General features: G+C 42.6%; 44 non-coding genes across 44 annotated transcripts; all 44 read left to right on the forward strand.

Annotated features, from left to right (window-relative positions):
- Positions 1–53: 53 nt before the first annotated feature.
- On the forward strand, positions 54–125 carry TRNAD-GUC (transfer RNA aspartic acid (anticodon GUC)). Its single transcript has one exon. It is a non-coding gene; the product is annotated as a tRNA-Asp (tRNA).
- Positions 126–191: 66 nt separating this feature from the next.
- Positions 192–262, forward strand: TRNAG-UCC (transfer RNA glycine (anticodon UCC)). Its single transcript has one exon. It is a non-coding gene; the product is annotated as a tRNA-Gly (tRNA).
- A 258-nt stretch (positions 263–520) lies between these two features.
- TRNAD-GUC (transfer RNA aspartic acid (anticodon GUC)) lies at positions 521–592 on the forward strand. The gene has a single exon. It is a non-coding gene; the product is annotated as a tRNA-Asp (tRNA).
- A 66-nt stretch (positions 593–658) lies between these two features.
- On the forward strand, positions 659–729 carry TRNAG-UCC (transfer RNA glycine (anticodon UCC)). The gene has a single exon. It is a non-coding gene; the product is annotated as a tRNA-Gly (tRNA).
- A 258-nt stretch (positions 730–987) lies between these two features.
- Positions 988–1,059, forward strand: TRNAD-GUC (transfer RNA aspartic acid (anticodon GUC)). The gene has a single exon. It is a non-coding gene; the product is annotated as a tRNA-Asp (tRNA).
- A 144-nt stretch (positions 1,060–1,203) lies between these two features.
- Positions 1,204–1,275, forward strand: TRNAD-GUC (transfer RNA aspartic acid (anticodon GUC)). Its single transcript has one exon. It is a non-coding gene; the product is annotated as a tRNA-Asp (tRNA).
- A 66-nt stretch (positions 1,276–1,341) lies between these two features.
- TRNAG-UCC (transfer RNA glycine (anticodon UCC)) lies at positions 1,342–1,412 on the forward strand. The gene has a single exon. It is a non-coding gene; the product is annotated as a tRNA-Gly (tRNA).
- A 257-nt stretch (positions 1,413–1,669) lies between these two features.
- Positions 1,670–1,741, forward strand: TRNAD-GUC (transfer RNA aspartic acid (anticodon GUC)). The gene has a single exon. It is a non-coding gene; the product is annotated as a tRNA-Asp (tRNA).
- Positions 1,742–1,885: 144 nt separating this feature from the next.
- Positions 1,886–1,957, forward strand: TRNAD-GUC (transfer RNA aspartic acid (anticodon GUC)). The gene has a single exon. It is a non-coding gene; the product is annotated as a tRNA-Asp (tRNA).
- Positions 1,958–2,023: 66 nt separating this feature from the next.
- Positions 2,024–2,094, forward strand: TRNAG-UCC (transfer RNA glycine (anticodon UCC)). Its single transcript has one exon. It is a non-coding gene; the product is annotated as a tRNA-Gly (tRNA).
- Positions 2,095–2,352: 258 nt separating this feature from the next.
- On the forward strand, positions 2,353–2,424 carry TRNAD-GUC (transfer RNA aspartic acid (anticodon GUC)). Its single transcript has one exon. It is a non-coding gene; the product is annotated as a tRNA-Asp (tRNA).
- A 66-nt stretch (positions 2,425–2,490) lies between these two features.
- On the forward strand, positions 2,491–2,561 carry TRNAG-UCC (transfer RNA glycine (anticodon UCC)). The gene has a single exon. It is a non-coding gene; the product is annotated as a tRNA-Gly (tRNA).
- A 258-nt stretch (positions 2,562–2,819) lies between these two features.
- Positions 2,820–2,891, forward strand: TRNAD-GUC (transfer RNA aspartic acid (anticodon GUC)). The gene has a single exon. It is a non-coding gene; the product is annotated as a tRNA-Asp (tRNA).
- A 144-nt stretch (positions 2,892–3,035) lies between these two features.
- On the forward strand, positions 3,036–3,107 carry TRNAD-GUC (transfer RNA aspartic acid (anticodon GUC)). The gene has a single exon. It is a non-coding gene; the product is annotated as a tRNA-Asp (tRNA).
- Positions 3,108–3,173: 66 nt separating this feature from the next.
- Positions 3,174–3,244, forward strand: TRNAG-UCC (transfer RNA glycine (anticodon UCC)). The gene has a single exon. It is a non-coding gene; the product is annotated as a tRNA-Gly (tRNA).
- Positions 3,245–3,502: 258 nt separating this feature from the next.
- TRNAD-GUC (transfer RNA aspartic acid (anticodon GUC)) lies at positions 3,503–3,574 on the forward strand. The gene has a single exon. It is a non-coding gene; the product is annotated as a tRNA-Asp (tRNA).
- Positions 3,575–3,640: 66 nt separating this feature from the next.
- Positions 3,641–3,711, forward strand: TRNAG-UCC (transfer RNA glycine (anticodon UCC)). The gene has a single exon. It is a non-coding gene; the product is annotated as a tRNA-Gly (tRNA).
- Positions 3,712–3,969: 258 nt separating this feature from the next.
- On the forward strand, positions 3,970–4,041 carry TRNAD-GUC (transfer RNA aspartic acid (anticodon GUC)). Its single transcript has one exon. It is a non-coding gene; the product is annotated as a tRNA-Asp (tRNA).
- A 144-nt stretch (positions 4,042–4,185) lies between these two features.
- On the forward strand, positions 4,186–4,257 carry TRNAD-GUC (transfer RNA aspartic acid (anticodon GUC)). Its single transcript has one exon. It is a non-coding gene; the product is annotated as a tRNA-Asp (tRNA).
- Positions 4,258–4,323: 66 nt separating this feature from the next.
- On the forward strand, positions 4,324–4,394 carry TRNAG-UCC (transfer RNA glycine (anticodon UCC)). The gene has a single exon. It is a non-coding gene; the product is annotated as a tRNA-Gly (tRNA).
- A 257-nt stretch (positions 4,395–4,651) lies between these two features.
- TRNAD-GUC (transfer RNA aspartic acid (anticodon GUC)) lies at positions 4,652–4,723 on the forward strand. Its single transcript has one exon. It is a non-coding gene; the product is annotated as a tRNA-Asp (tRNA).
- A 144-nt stretch (positions 4,724–4,867) lies between these two features.
- TRNAD-GUC (transfer RNA aspartic acid (anticodon GUC)) lies at positions 4,868–4,939 on the forward strand. Its single transcript has one exon. It is a non-coding gene; the product is annotated as a tRNA-Asp (tRNA).
- Positions 4,940–5,005: 66 nt separating this feature from the next.
- On the forward strand, positions 5,006–5,076 carry TRNAG-UCC (transfer RNA glycine (anticodon UCC)). The gene has a single exon. It is a non-coding gene; the product is annotated as a tRNA-Gly (tRNA).
- Positions 5,077–5,334: 258 nt separating this feature from the next.
- On the forward strand, positions 5,335–5,406 carry TRNAD-GUC (transfer RNA aspartic acid (anticodon GUC)). Its single transcript has one exon. It is a non-coding gene; the product is annotated as a tRNA-Asp (tRNA).
- Positions 5,407–5,472: 66 nt separating this feature from the next.
- Positions 5,473–5,543, forward strand: TRNAG-UCC (transfer RNA glycine (anticodon UCC)). Its single transcript has one exon. It is a non-coding gene; the product is annotated as a tRNA-Gly (tRNA).
- A 257-nt stretch (positions 5,544–5,800) lies between these two features.
- On the forward strand, positions 5,801–5,872 carry TRNAD-GUC (transfer RNA aspartic acid (anticodon GUC)). Its single transcript has one exon. It is a non-coding gene; the product is annotated as a tRNA-Asp (tRNA).
- Positions 5,873–5,938: 66 nt separating this feature from the next.
- On the forward strand, positions 5,939–6,009 carry TRNAG-UCC (transfer RNA glycine (anticodon UCC)). Its single transcript has one exon. It is a non-coding gene; the product is annotated as a tRNA-Gly (tRNA).
- Positions 6,010–6,267: 258 nt separating this feature from the next.
- On the forward strand, positions 6,268–6,339 carry TRNAD-GUC (transfer RNA aspartic acid (anticodon GUC)). Its single transcript has one exon. It is a non-coding gene; the product is annotated as a tRNA-Asp (tRNA).
- A 144-nt stretch (positions 6,340–6,483) lies between these two features.
- TRNAD-GUC (transfer RNA aspartic acid (anticodon GUC)) lies at positions 6,484–6,555 on the forward strand. Its single transcript has one exon. It is a non-coding gene; the product is annotated as a tRNA-Asp (tRNA).
- Positions 6,556–6,621: 66 nt separating this feature from the next.
- Positions 6,622–6,692, forward strand: TRNAG-UCC (transfer RNA glycine (anticodon UCC)). Its single transcript has one exon. It is a non-coding gene; the product is annotated as a tRNA-Gly (tRNA).
- A 257-nt stretch (positions 6,693–6,949) lies between these two features.
- Positions 6,950–7,021, forward strand: TRNAD-GUC (transfer RNA aspartic acid (anticodon GUC)). The gene has a single exon. It is a non-coding gene; the product is annotated as a tRNA-Asp (tRNA).
- Positions 7,022–7,165: 144 nt separating this feature from the next.
- TRNAD-GUC (transfer RNA aspartic acid (anticodon GUC)) lies at positions 7,166–7,237 on the forward strand. The gene has a single exon. It is a non-coding gene; the product is annotated as a tRNA-Asp (tRNA).
- Positions 7,238–7,303: 66 nt separating this feature from the next.
- On the forward strand, positions 7,304–7,374 carry TRNAG-UCC (transfer RNA glycine (anticodon UCC)). The gene has a single exon. It is a non-coding gene; the product is annotated as a tRNA-Gly (tRNA).
- A 258-nt stretch (positions 7,375–7,632) lies between these two features.
- On the forward strand, positions 7,633–7,704 carry TRNAD-GUC (transfer RNA aspartic acid (anticodon GUC)). The gene has a single exon. It is a non-coding gene; the product is annotated as a tRNA-Asp (tRNA).
- Positions 7,705–7,770: 66 nt separating this feature from the next.
- On the forward strand, positions 7,771–7,841 carry TRNAG-UCC (transfer RNA glycine (anticodon UCC)). The gene has a single exon. It is a non-coding gene; the product is annotated as a tRNA-Gly (tRNA).
- Positions 7,842–8,099: 258 nt separating this feature from the next.
- TRNAD-GUC (transfer RNA aspartic acid (anticodon GUC)) lies at positions 8,100–8,171 on the forward strand. The gene has a single exon. It is a non-coding gene; the product is annotated as a tRNA-Asp (tRNA).
- A 66-nt stretch (positions 8,172–8,237) lies between these two features.
- Positions 8,238–8,308, forward strand: TRNAG-UCC (transfer RNA glycine (anticodon UCC)). Its single transcript has one exon. It is a non-coding gene; the product is annotated as a tRNA-Gly (tRNA).
- Positions 8,309–8,566: 258 nt separating this feature from the next.
- Positions 8,567–8,638, forward strand: TRNAD-GUC (transfer RNA aspartic acid (anticodon GUC)). Its single transcript has one exon. It is a non-coding gene; the product is annotated as a tRNA-Asp (tRNA).
- A 144-nt stretch (positions 8,639–8,782) lies between these two features.
- Positions 8,783–8,854, forward strand: TRNAD-GUC (transfer RNA aspartic acid (anticodon GUC)). Its single transcript has one exon. It is a non-coding gene; the product is annotated as a tRNA-Asp (tRNA).
- Positions 8,855–8,920: 66 nt separating this feature from the next.
- Positions 8,921–8,991, forward strand: TRNAG-UCC (transfer RNA glycine (anticodon UCC)). The gene has a single exon. It is a non-coding gene; the product is annotated as a tRNA-Gly (tRNA).
- Positions 8,992–9,249: 258 nt separating this feature from the next.
- On the forward strand, positions 9,250–9,321 carry TRNAD-GUC (transfer RNA aspartic acid (anticodon GUC)). Its single transcript has one exon. It is a non-coding gene; the product is annotated as a tRNA-Asp (tRNA).
- Positions 9,322–9,387: 66 nt separating this feature from the next.
- On the forward strand, positions 9,388–9,458 carry TRNAG-UCC (transfer RNA glycine (anticodon UCC)). Its single transcript has one exon. It is a non-coding gene; the product is annotated as a tRNA-Gly (tRNA).
- A 258-nt stretch (positions 9,459–9,716) lies between these two features.
- TRNAD-GUC (transfer RNA aspartic acid (anticodon GUC)) lies at positions 9,717–9,788 on the forward strand. The gene has a single exon. It is a non-coding gene; the product is annotated as a tRNA-Asp (tRNA).
- Positions 9,789–9,854: 66 nt separating this feature from the next.
- TRNAG-UCC (transfer RNA glycine (anticodon UCC)) lies at positions 9,855–9,925 on the forward strand. The gene has a single exon. It is a non-coding gene; the product is annotated as a tRNA-Gly (tRNA).
- The last annotated feature ends 142 nt before the right edge of the window (positions 9,926–10,067 follow it).

The following is a 10,067-nucleotide window of genomic DNA, read 5'->3' on the forward strand; positions in this document are numbered from 1 at the left end:
TTCGGATAGAAGTACTATAAGATTAAAAAACTGAGATAACCAAATTTGATTCATCCTCGGTAGTATAGTGGTGAGTATCCTCGCCTGTCACGCGAGAGACCGGGGTTCGATTCCCCGCCGGGGAGCGGTTTTTTAAATGTATACTAATCTATGCTTCTTTTGTGTGTCATATCGAAGTGTGACCTATGCAAGCATCGGTAGTTCAATGGTAGAATTCTCGCCTTCCAAGCGGGAGGTCCGGGTTCGATTCCCGGCCGGTGCAAGCCGTACGATCTCGTTTCTTTGACTCTCAAAATCGTGCACATTTTTTGTAAAACCAATAACGTTTCTCGAAAAGTAAAGGGTTCAGAAATCGCCTTGACCATTATTTCTAGCGTAGAGTATTTTATTGGGTTACTTTTTCTTCAAACTCACTTTTTCATTAAATTAGTGACTATCGCGCATGCTCCGGGACTTAGCGAAAAAAATTCGGATAGAAGTACTATAAGTTTAAAAAACTGAGATAACCAAATATGGTTCATCCTCGGTAGTATAGTGGTGAGTATCCTCGCCTGTCACGCGAGAGACCGGGGTTCGATTCCCCGCCGGGGAGCGGTTTTTTAAATGTATACTAATCTAGGCTTCTTTTGTGTGTCATATCGAAGTGTGACCTATGCAAGCATCGGTAGTTCAATGGTAGAATTCTCGCCTTCCAAGCGGGAGGTCCGGGTTCGATTCCCGGCCGGTGCAACCCGTACGATCTCGTTTCTTTGACTCTCAAAATCGTGCACATTTTTTGTAAAACCAATAACCTTTCTCGAAAAGTAAAGTGTTCAGAAATCGCCTAGACCATTATTTCTAGCGTAGAGTATTTTATAGGGTTACTTTTTCTTCAAACTCACTTTTTCATTTAATTACTGACTATTGCGCATGCTCCGGGACTTAGCGAAAAAAATTCGGATAGAAGTACTATAAGTTTAAAAAACTGAGATAACCAAATATGGTTCATCCTCGGTAGTATAGTGGTGAGTATCCTCGCCTGTCACGCGAGAGACCGGGGTTCGATTCCCCGCCGGGGAGCGGTTTATTATATGTATACTAATCTAGGCTTCTTTTGTGTGTCATATCGAAGTGTGACCTATGCAAGCATCGGTAGTTCAATGGTAGAAAATTCGGATAGAAGTACTATAAGATTAAAAAACTGAGATAACCAACTTTTATTCATCGTCGGTAGTATAGTGGTGAGTATCCTCGCCTGTCACGCGAGAGACCGGGGTTCGATTCCCCGCCGGGGAGCGGTTTATTATATGTATACTAATCTAGGCTTCTTTTGTGTGTCATATCGAAGTCTGACCTATGCAAGCATCGGTAGTTCAATGGTAGAATTCTCGCCTTCCAAGCGGGAGGTCCGGGTTCGATTCCCGGCCGGTGCAACCCGTACGATCTCGTTTCTTTGACTCTCAAAATCGTGCACATTTTTTTAAAACCAATAACGTTTCTCGAAAAGTAAAGGGTTCAGAAATCGCCTTGACCATTATTTCTAGCGTAGAGTATTTTATTGGGTTACTTTTTCTTCAAACTCACTTTTTCATTTAATTAGTGACTATCGCGCATGCTCCGGGACTTAGCGAAAAAAATTCGGATAGAAGTACTATAAGTTTAAAAAACTGAGATAACCAAATATGGTTCATCCTCGGTAGTATAGTGGTGAGTATCCTCGCCTGTCACGCGAGAGACCGGGGTTCGATTCCCCGCCGGGGAGCGGTTTATTATATGTATACTAATCTAGGCTTCTTTTGTGTGTCATATCGAAGTGTGACCTATGCAAGCATCGGTAGTTCAATGGTAGAAAATTCGGATAGAAGTACTATAAGATTAAAAAACTGAGATAACCAAATTTGATTCATCCTCGGTAGTATAGTGGTGAGTATCCTCGCCTGTCACGCGAGAGACCGGGGTTCGATTCCCCGCCGGGGAGCGGTTTTTTAAATGTATACTAATCTATGCTTCTTTTGTGTGTCATATCGAAGTGTGACCTATGCAAGCATCGGTAGTTCAATGGTAGAATTCTCGCCTTCCAAGCGGGAGGTCCGGGTTCGATTCCCGGCCGGTGCAAGCCGTACGATCTCGTTTCTTTGACTCTCAAAATCGTGCACATTTTTTGTAAAACCAATAACGTTTCTCGAAAAGTAAAGGGTTCAGAAATCGCCTTGACCATTATTTCTAGCGTAGAGTATTTTATTGGGTTACTTTTTCTTCAAACTCACTTTTTCATTAAATTAGTGACTATCGCGCATGCTCCGGGACTTAGCGAAAAAAATTCGGATAGAAGTACTATAAGTTTAAAAAACTGAGATAACCAAATATGGTTCATCCTCGGTAGTATAGTGGTGAGTATCCTCGCCTGTCACGCGAGAGACCGGGGTTCGATTCCCCGCCGGGGAGCGGTTTTTTAAATGTATACTAATCTAGGCTTCTTTTGTGTGTCATATCGAAGTGTGACCTATGCAAGCATCGGTAGTTCAATGGTAGAATTCTCGCCTTCCAAGCGGGAGGTCCGGGTTCGATTCCCGGCCGGTGCAACCCGTACGATCTCGTTTCTTTGACTCTCAAAATCGTGCACATTTTTTGTAAAACCAATAACCTTTCTCGAAAAGTAAAGTGTTCAGAAATCGCCTAGACCATTATTTCTAGCGTAGAGTATTTTATAGGGTTACTTTTTCTTCAAACTCACTTTTTCATTTAATTACTGACTATTGCGCATGCTCCGGGACTTAGCGAAAAAAATTCGGATAGAAGTACTATAAGTTTAAAAAACTGAGATAACCAAATATGGTTCATCCTCGGTAGTATAGTGGTGAGTATCCTCGCCTGTCACGCGAGAGACCGGGGTTCGATTCCCCGCCGGGGAGCGGTTTATTATATGTATACTAATCTAGGCTTCTTTTGTGTGTCATATCGAAGTGTGACCTATGCAAGCATCGGTAGTTCAATGGTAGAAAATTCGGATAGAAGTACTATAAGATTAAAAAACTGAGATAACCAAATTTGATTCATCCTCGGTAGTATAGTGGTGAGTATCCTCGCCTGTCACGCGAGAGACCGGGGTTCGATTCCCCGCCGGGGAGCGGTTTTTTAAATGTATACTAATCTATGCTTCTTTTGTGTGTCATATCGAAGTGTGACCTATGCAAGCATCGGTAGTTCAATGGTAGAATTCTCGCCTTCCAAGCGGGAGGTCCGGGTTCGATTCCCGGCCGGTGCAAGCCGTACGATCTCGTTTCTTTGACTCTCAAAATCGTGCACATTTTTTGTAAAACCAATAACGTTTCTCGAAAAGTAAAGGGTTCAGAAATCGCCTTGACCATTATTTCTAGCGTAGAGTATTTTATTGGGTTACTTTTTCTTCAAACTCACTTTTTCATTAAATTAGTGACTATCGCGCATGCTCCGGGACTTAGCGAAAAAAATTCGGATAGAAGTACTATAAGTTTAAAAAACTGAGATAACCAAATATGGTTCATCCTCGGTAGTATAGTGGTGAGTATCCTCGCCTGTCACGCGAGAGACCGGGGTTCGATTCCCCGCCGGGGAGCGGTTTTTTAAATGTATACTAATCTAGGCTTCTTTTGTGTGTCATATCGAAGTGTGACCTATGCAAGCATCGGTAGTTCAATGGTAGAATTCTCGCCTTCCAAGCGGGAGGTCCGGGTTCGATTCCCGGCCGGTGCAACCCGTACGATCTCGTTTCTTTGACTCTCAAAATCGTGCACATTTTTTGTAAAACCAATAACCTTTCTCGAAAAGTAAAGTGTTCAGAAATCGCCTAGACCATTATTTCTAGCGTAGAGTATTTTATAGGGTTACTTTTTCTTCAAACTCACTTTTTCATTTAATTACTGACTATTGCGCATGCTCCGGGACTTTGCGAAAAAAATTCGGATAGAAGTACTATAAGTTTAAAAAACTGAGATAACCAGCTTTCATTCATGCTCGGTAGTATAGTGGTGAGTATCCTCGCCTGTCACGCGAGAGACCGGGGTTCGATTCCCCGCCGGGGAGCGGTTTATTATATGTATACTAATCTAGGCTTCTTTTGTGTGTCATATCGAAGTGTGACCTATGCAAGCATCGGTAGTTCAATGGTAGAAAATTCGGATAGAAGTACTATAAGATTAAAAAACTGAGATAACCAAATTTGATTCATCCTCGGTAGTATAGTGGTGAGTATCCTCGCCTGTCACGCGAGAGACCGGGGTTCGATTCCCCGCCGGGGAGCGGTTTTTTAAATGTATACTAATCTATGCTTCTTTTGTGTGTCATATCGAAGTGTGACCTATGCAAGCATCGGTAGTTCAATGGTAGAATTCTCGCCTTCCAAGCGGGAGGTCCGGGTTCGATTCCCGGCCGGTGCAAGCCGTACGATCTCGTTTCTTTGACTCTCAAAATCGTGCACATTTTTTTAAAACCAATAACGTTTCTCGAAAAGTAAAGGGTTCAGAAATCGCCTTGACCATTATTTCTAGCGTAGAGTATTTTATTGGGTTACTTTTTCTTCAAACTCACTTTTTCATTTAATTAGTGACTATCGCGCATGCTCCGGGACTTAGCGAAAAAAATTCGGATAGAAGTACTATAAGTTTAAAAAACTGAGATAACCAAATATGGTTCATCCTCGGTAGTATAGTGGTGAGTATCCTCGCCTGTCACGCGAGAGACCGGGGTTCGATTCCCCGCCGGGGAGCGGTTTATTATATGTATACTAATCTAGGCTTCTTTTGTGTGTCATATCGAAGTGTGACCTATGCAAGCATCGGTAGTTCAATGGTAGAAAATTCGGATAGAAGTACTATAAGATTAAAAAACTGAGATAACCAAATTTGATTCATCCTCGGTAGTATAGTGGTGAGTATCCTCGCCTGTCACGCGAGAGACCGGGGTTCGATTCCCCGCCGGGGAGCGGTTTTTTAAATGTATACTAATCTATGCTTCTTTTGTGTGTCATATCGAAGTGTGACCTATGCAAGCATCGGTAGTTCAATGGTAGAATTCTCGCCTTCCAAGCGGGAGGTCCGGGTTCGATTCCCGGCCGGTGCAAGCCGTACGATCTCGTTTCTTTGACTCTCAAAATCGTGCACATTTTTTGTAAAACCAATAACGTTTCTCGAAAAGTAAAGGGTGCAGAAATCGCCTTGACCATTATTTCTAGCGTAGAGTATTTTATTGGGTTACTTTTTCTTCAAACTCACTTTTTCATTTAATTAGTGACTATCGCGCTGGCTCCGGGACTTAGCGAAAAAAATTCGGATAGAAGTACTATAAGTTTAAAAAACTGAGATAACCAACTTTTATTCATCCTCGGTAGTATAGTGGTGAGTATCCTCGCCTGTCACGCGAGAGACCGGGGTTCGATTCCCCGCCGGGGAGCGGTTTATTATATGTATACTAATCTAGGCTTCTTTTGTGTGTCATATCGAAGTGTGACCTATGCAAGCATCGGTAGTTCAATGGTAGTATTCTCGCCTTCCAAGCGGGAGGTCCGGGTTCGATTCCCGGCCGGTGCAACCCGTACGATCTCGTTTCTTTGACTCTCAAAATCGTGCACATTTTTTTAAAACCAATAACATTTCTCGAAAAGTAAAGGGTTCAGAAATCGCCTTGACCATTATTTCTAGCGTAGAGTATTTTATTGGGTTACTTTTTCTTCAAACTCACTTTTTCATTTAATTAGTGACTATCGCGCATGCTCCGGGACTTAGCGAAAAAAATTCGGATAGAAGTACTATAAGTTTAAAAAACTGAGATAACCAAATATGGTTCATCCTCGGTAGTATAGTGGTGAGTATCCTCGCCTGTCACGCGAGAGACCGGGGTTCGATTCCCCGCCGGGGAGCGGTTTTTTAAATGTATACTAATCTAGGCTTCTTTTGTGTGTCATATCGAAGTGTGACCTATGCAAGCATCGGTAGTTCAATGGTAGAATTCTCGCCTTCCAAGCGGGAGGTCCGGGTTCGATTCCCGGCCGGTGCAACCCGTACGATCTCGTTTCTTTGACTCTCAAAATCGTGCACATTTTTTGTAAAACCAATAACCTTTCTCGAAAAGTAAAGTGTTCAGAAATCGCCTAGACCATTATTTCTAGCGTAGAGTATTTTATAGGGTTACTTTTTCTTCAAACTCACTTTTTCATTTAATTACTGACTATTGCGCATGCTCCGGGACTTTGCGAAAAAAATTCGGATAGAAGTTCTATAAGTTTAAAAAACTGAGATAACCAGCTTTCATTCATGCTCGGTAGTATAGTGGTGAGTATCCTCGCCTGTCACGCGAGAGACCGGGGTTCGATTCCCCGCCGGGGAGCGGTTTATTATATGTATACTAATCTAGGCTTCTTTTGTGTGTCATATCGAAGTGTGACCTATGCAAGCATCGGTAGTTCAATGGTAGAAAATTCGGATAGAAGTACTATAAGATTAAAAAACTGAGATAACCAAATTTGATTCATCCTCGGTAGTATAGTGGTGAGTATCCTCGCCTGTCACGCGAGAGACCGGGGTTCGATTCCCCGCCGGGGAGCGGTTTTTTAAATGTATACTAATCTATGCTTCTTTTGTGTGTCATATCGAAGTGTGACCTATGCAAGCATCGGTAGTTCAATGGTAGAATTCTCGCCTTCCAAGCGGGAGGTCCGGGTTCGATTCCCGGCCGGTGCAAGCCGTACGATCTCGTTTCTTTGACTTTCAAAATCGTGCACATTTTTTTAAAACCAATAACGTTTCTCGAAAAGTAAAGGGTTCAGAAATCGCCTTGACCATTATTTCTAGCGTAGAGTATTTTATTGGGTTACTTTTTCTTCAAACTCACTTTTTCATTTAATTAGTGACTATCGCGCATGCTCCGGGACTTAGCGAAAAAAATTCGGATAGAAGTACTATAAGTTTAAAAAACTGAGATAACCAAATATGGTTCATCCTCGGTAGTATAGTGGTGAGTATCCTCGCCTGTCACGCGAGAGACCGGGGTTCGATTCCCCGCCGGGGAGCGGTTTATTATATGTATACTAATCTAGGCTTCTTTTGTGTGTCATATCGAAGTGTGACCTATGCAAGCATCGGTAGTTCAATGGTAGAAAATTCGGATAGAAGTACTATAAGATTAAAAAACTGAGATAACCAAATTTGATTCATCCTCGGTAGTATAGTGGTGAGTATCCTCGCCTGTCACGCGAGAGACCGGGGTTCGATTCCCCGCCGGGGAGCGGTTTTTTAAATGTATACTAATCTATGCTTCTTTTGTGTGTCATATCGAAGTGTGACCTATGCAAGCATCGGTAGTTCAATGGTAGAATTCTCGCCTTCCAAGCGGGAGGTCCGGGTTCGATTCCCGGCCGGTGCAAGCCGTACGATCTCGTTTCTTTGACTCTCAAAATCGTGCACATTTTTTGTAAAACCAATAACGTTTCTCGAAAAGTAAAGGGTTCAGAAATCGCCTTGACCATTATTTCTAGCGTAGAGTATTTTATTGGGTTACTTTTTCTTCAAACTCACTTTTTCATTTAATTAGTGACTATCGCGCATGCTCCGGGACTTAGCGAAAAAAATTCGGATAGAAGTACTATAAGTTTAAAAAACTGAGATAACCAAATATGGTTCATCCTCGGTAGTATAGTGGTGAGTATCCTCGCCTGTCGCGCGAGAGACCGGGGTTCGATTCCCCGCCGGGGAGCGGTTTTTTAAATGTATACTAATCTAGGCTTCTTTTGTGTGTCATATCGAAGTGTGACCTATGCAAGCATCGGTAGTTCAATGGTAGAATTCTCGCCTTCCAAGCGGGAGGTCCGGGTTCGATTCCCGGCCGGTGCAAGCCGTACGATCTCGTTTTTTTGACTCTCAAAATCGTGCACATTTTTTGTAAAACCAATAACGTTTCTCGAAAAGTAAAGGGTGCAGAAATCGCCTTGACCATTATTTCTAGCGTAGAGTATTTTATTGGGTTACTTTTTCTTCAAACTCACTTTTTCATTTAATTAGTGACTATCGCGCATGCTCCGGGACTTAGCGAAAAAAATTCGGATAGAAGTACTATAAGTTTAAAAAACTGAGATAACCAACTTTTATTCATCCTCGGTAGTATAGTGGTGAGTATCCTCGCCTGTCACGCGAGAGACCGGGGTTCGATTCCCCGCCGGGGAGCGGTTTATTATATGTATACTAATCTAGGCTTCTTTTGTGTGTCATATCGAAGTGTGACCTATGCAAGCATCGGTAGTTCAATGGTAGAATTCTCGCCTTCCAAGCGGGAGGTCCGGGTTCGATTCCCGGCCTGTGCAAGCCGTACGATCTCGTTTTTTTGACTCTCAAAATCGTGCACATTTTTTGTAAAACCAATAACGTTTCTCGAAAAGTAAAGGGTGCAGAAATCGCCTTGACCATTATTTCTAGCGTAGAGTATTTTATTGGGTTACTTTTTCTTCAAACTCACTTTTTCATTTAATTAGTGACTATCGCGCATGCTCCGGGACTTAGCGAAAAAAATTCGGATAGAAGTACTATAAGTTTAAAAAACTGAGATAACCAAATATGGTTCATCCTCGGTAGTATAGTGGTGAGTATCCTCGCCTGTCACGCGAGAGACCGGGGTTCGATTCCCCGCCGGGGAGCGGTTTATTATATGTATACTAATCTAGGCTTCTTTTGTGTGTCATATCGAAGTGTGACCTATGCAAGCATCGGTAGTTCAATGGTAGAAAATTCGGATAGAAGTACTATAAGATTAAAAAACTGAGATAACCAAATTTGATTCATCCTCGGTAGTATAGTGGTGAGTATCCTCGCCTGTCACGCGAGAGACCGGGGTTCGATTCCCCGCCGGGGAGCGGTTTTTTAAATGTATACTAATCTATGCTTCTTTTGTGTGTCATATCGAAGTGTGACCTATGCAAGCATCGGTAGTTCAATGGTAGAATTCTCGCCTTCCAAGCGGGAGGTCCGGGTTCGATTCCCGGCCGGTGCAAGCCGTACGATCTCGTTTCTTTGACTCTCAAAATCGTGCACATTTTTTGTAAAACCAATAACGTTTCTCGAAAAGTAAAGGGTTCAGAAATTGCCTTGACCATTATTTCTAGCGTAGAGTATTTTATTGGGTTACTTTTTCTTCAAACTCACTTTTTCATTTAATTAGTGACTATCGCGCATGCTCCGGGACTTAGCGAAAAAAATTCGGATAGAAGTACTATAAGTTTAAAAAACTGAGATAACCAAATATGGTTCATCCTCGGTAGTATAGTGGTGAGTATCCTCGCCTGTCACGCGAGAGACCGGGGTTCGATTCCCCGCCGGGGAGCGGTTTTTTAAATGTATACTAATCTAGGCTTCTTTTGTGTGTCATATCGAAGTGTGACCTATGCAAGCATCGGTAGTTCAATGGTAGAATTCTCGCCTTCCAAGCGGGAGGTCCGGGTTCGATTCCCGGCCGGTGCAAGCCGTACGATCTCGTTTTTTTGACTCTCAAAATCGTGCACATTTTTTGTAAAACCAATAACGTTTCTCGAAAAGTAAAGGGTGCAGAAATCGCCTTGACCATTATTTCTAGCGTAGAGTATTTTATTGGGTTACTTTTTCTTCAAACTCACTTTTTCATTTAATTAGTGACTATCGCGCATGCTCCGGGACTTAGCGAAAAAAATTCGGATAGAAGTACTATAAGTTTAAAAAACTGAGATAACCAACTTTTATTCATCCTCGGTAGTATAGTGGTGAGTATCCTCGCCTGTCACGCGAGAGACCGGGGTTCGATTCCCCGCCGGGGAGCGGTTTATTATATGTATACTAATCTAGGCTTCTTTTGTGTGTCATATCGAAGTGTGACCTATGCAAGCATCGGTAGTTCAATGGTAGAATTCTCGCCTTCCAAGCGGGAGGTCCGGGTTCGATTCCCGGCCTGTGCAAGCCGTACGATCTCGTTTTTTTGACTCTCAAAATCGTGCACATTTTTTGTAAAACCAATAACGTTTCTCGAAAAGTAAAGGGTGCAGAAATCGCCTTGACCATTATTTCTAGCGTAGAGTATTTTATTGGGTTACTTTTTCT

Source organism: Phalangium opilio, unplaced genomic scaffold, assembly GCF_054372755.1.
Source record: "Phalangium opilio isolate 3A_F unplaced genomic scaffold, DU_Popi_V2 ptg000352l_1, whole genome shotgun sequence".
Classification (NCBI taxonomy): Eukaryota; Metazoa; Arthropoda; class Arachnida; order Opiliones; family Phalangiidae; genus Phalangium; species Phalangium opilio.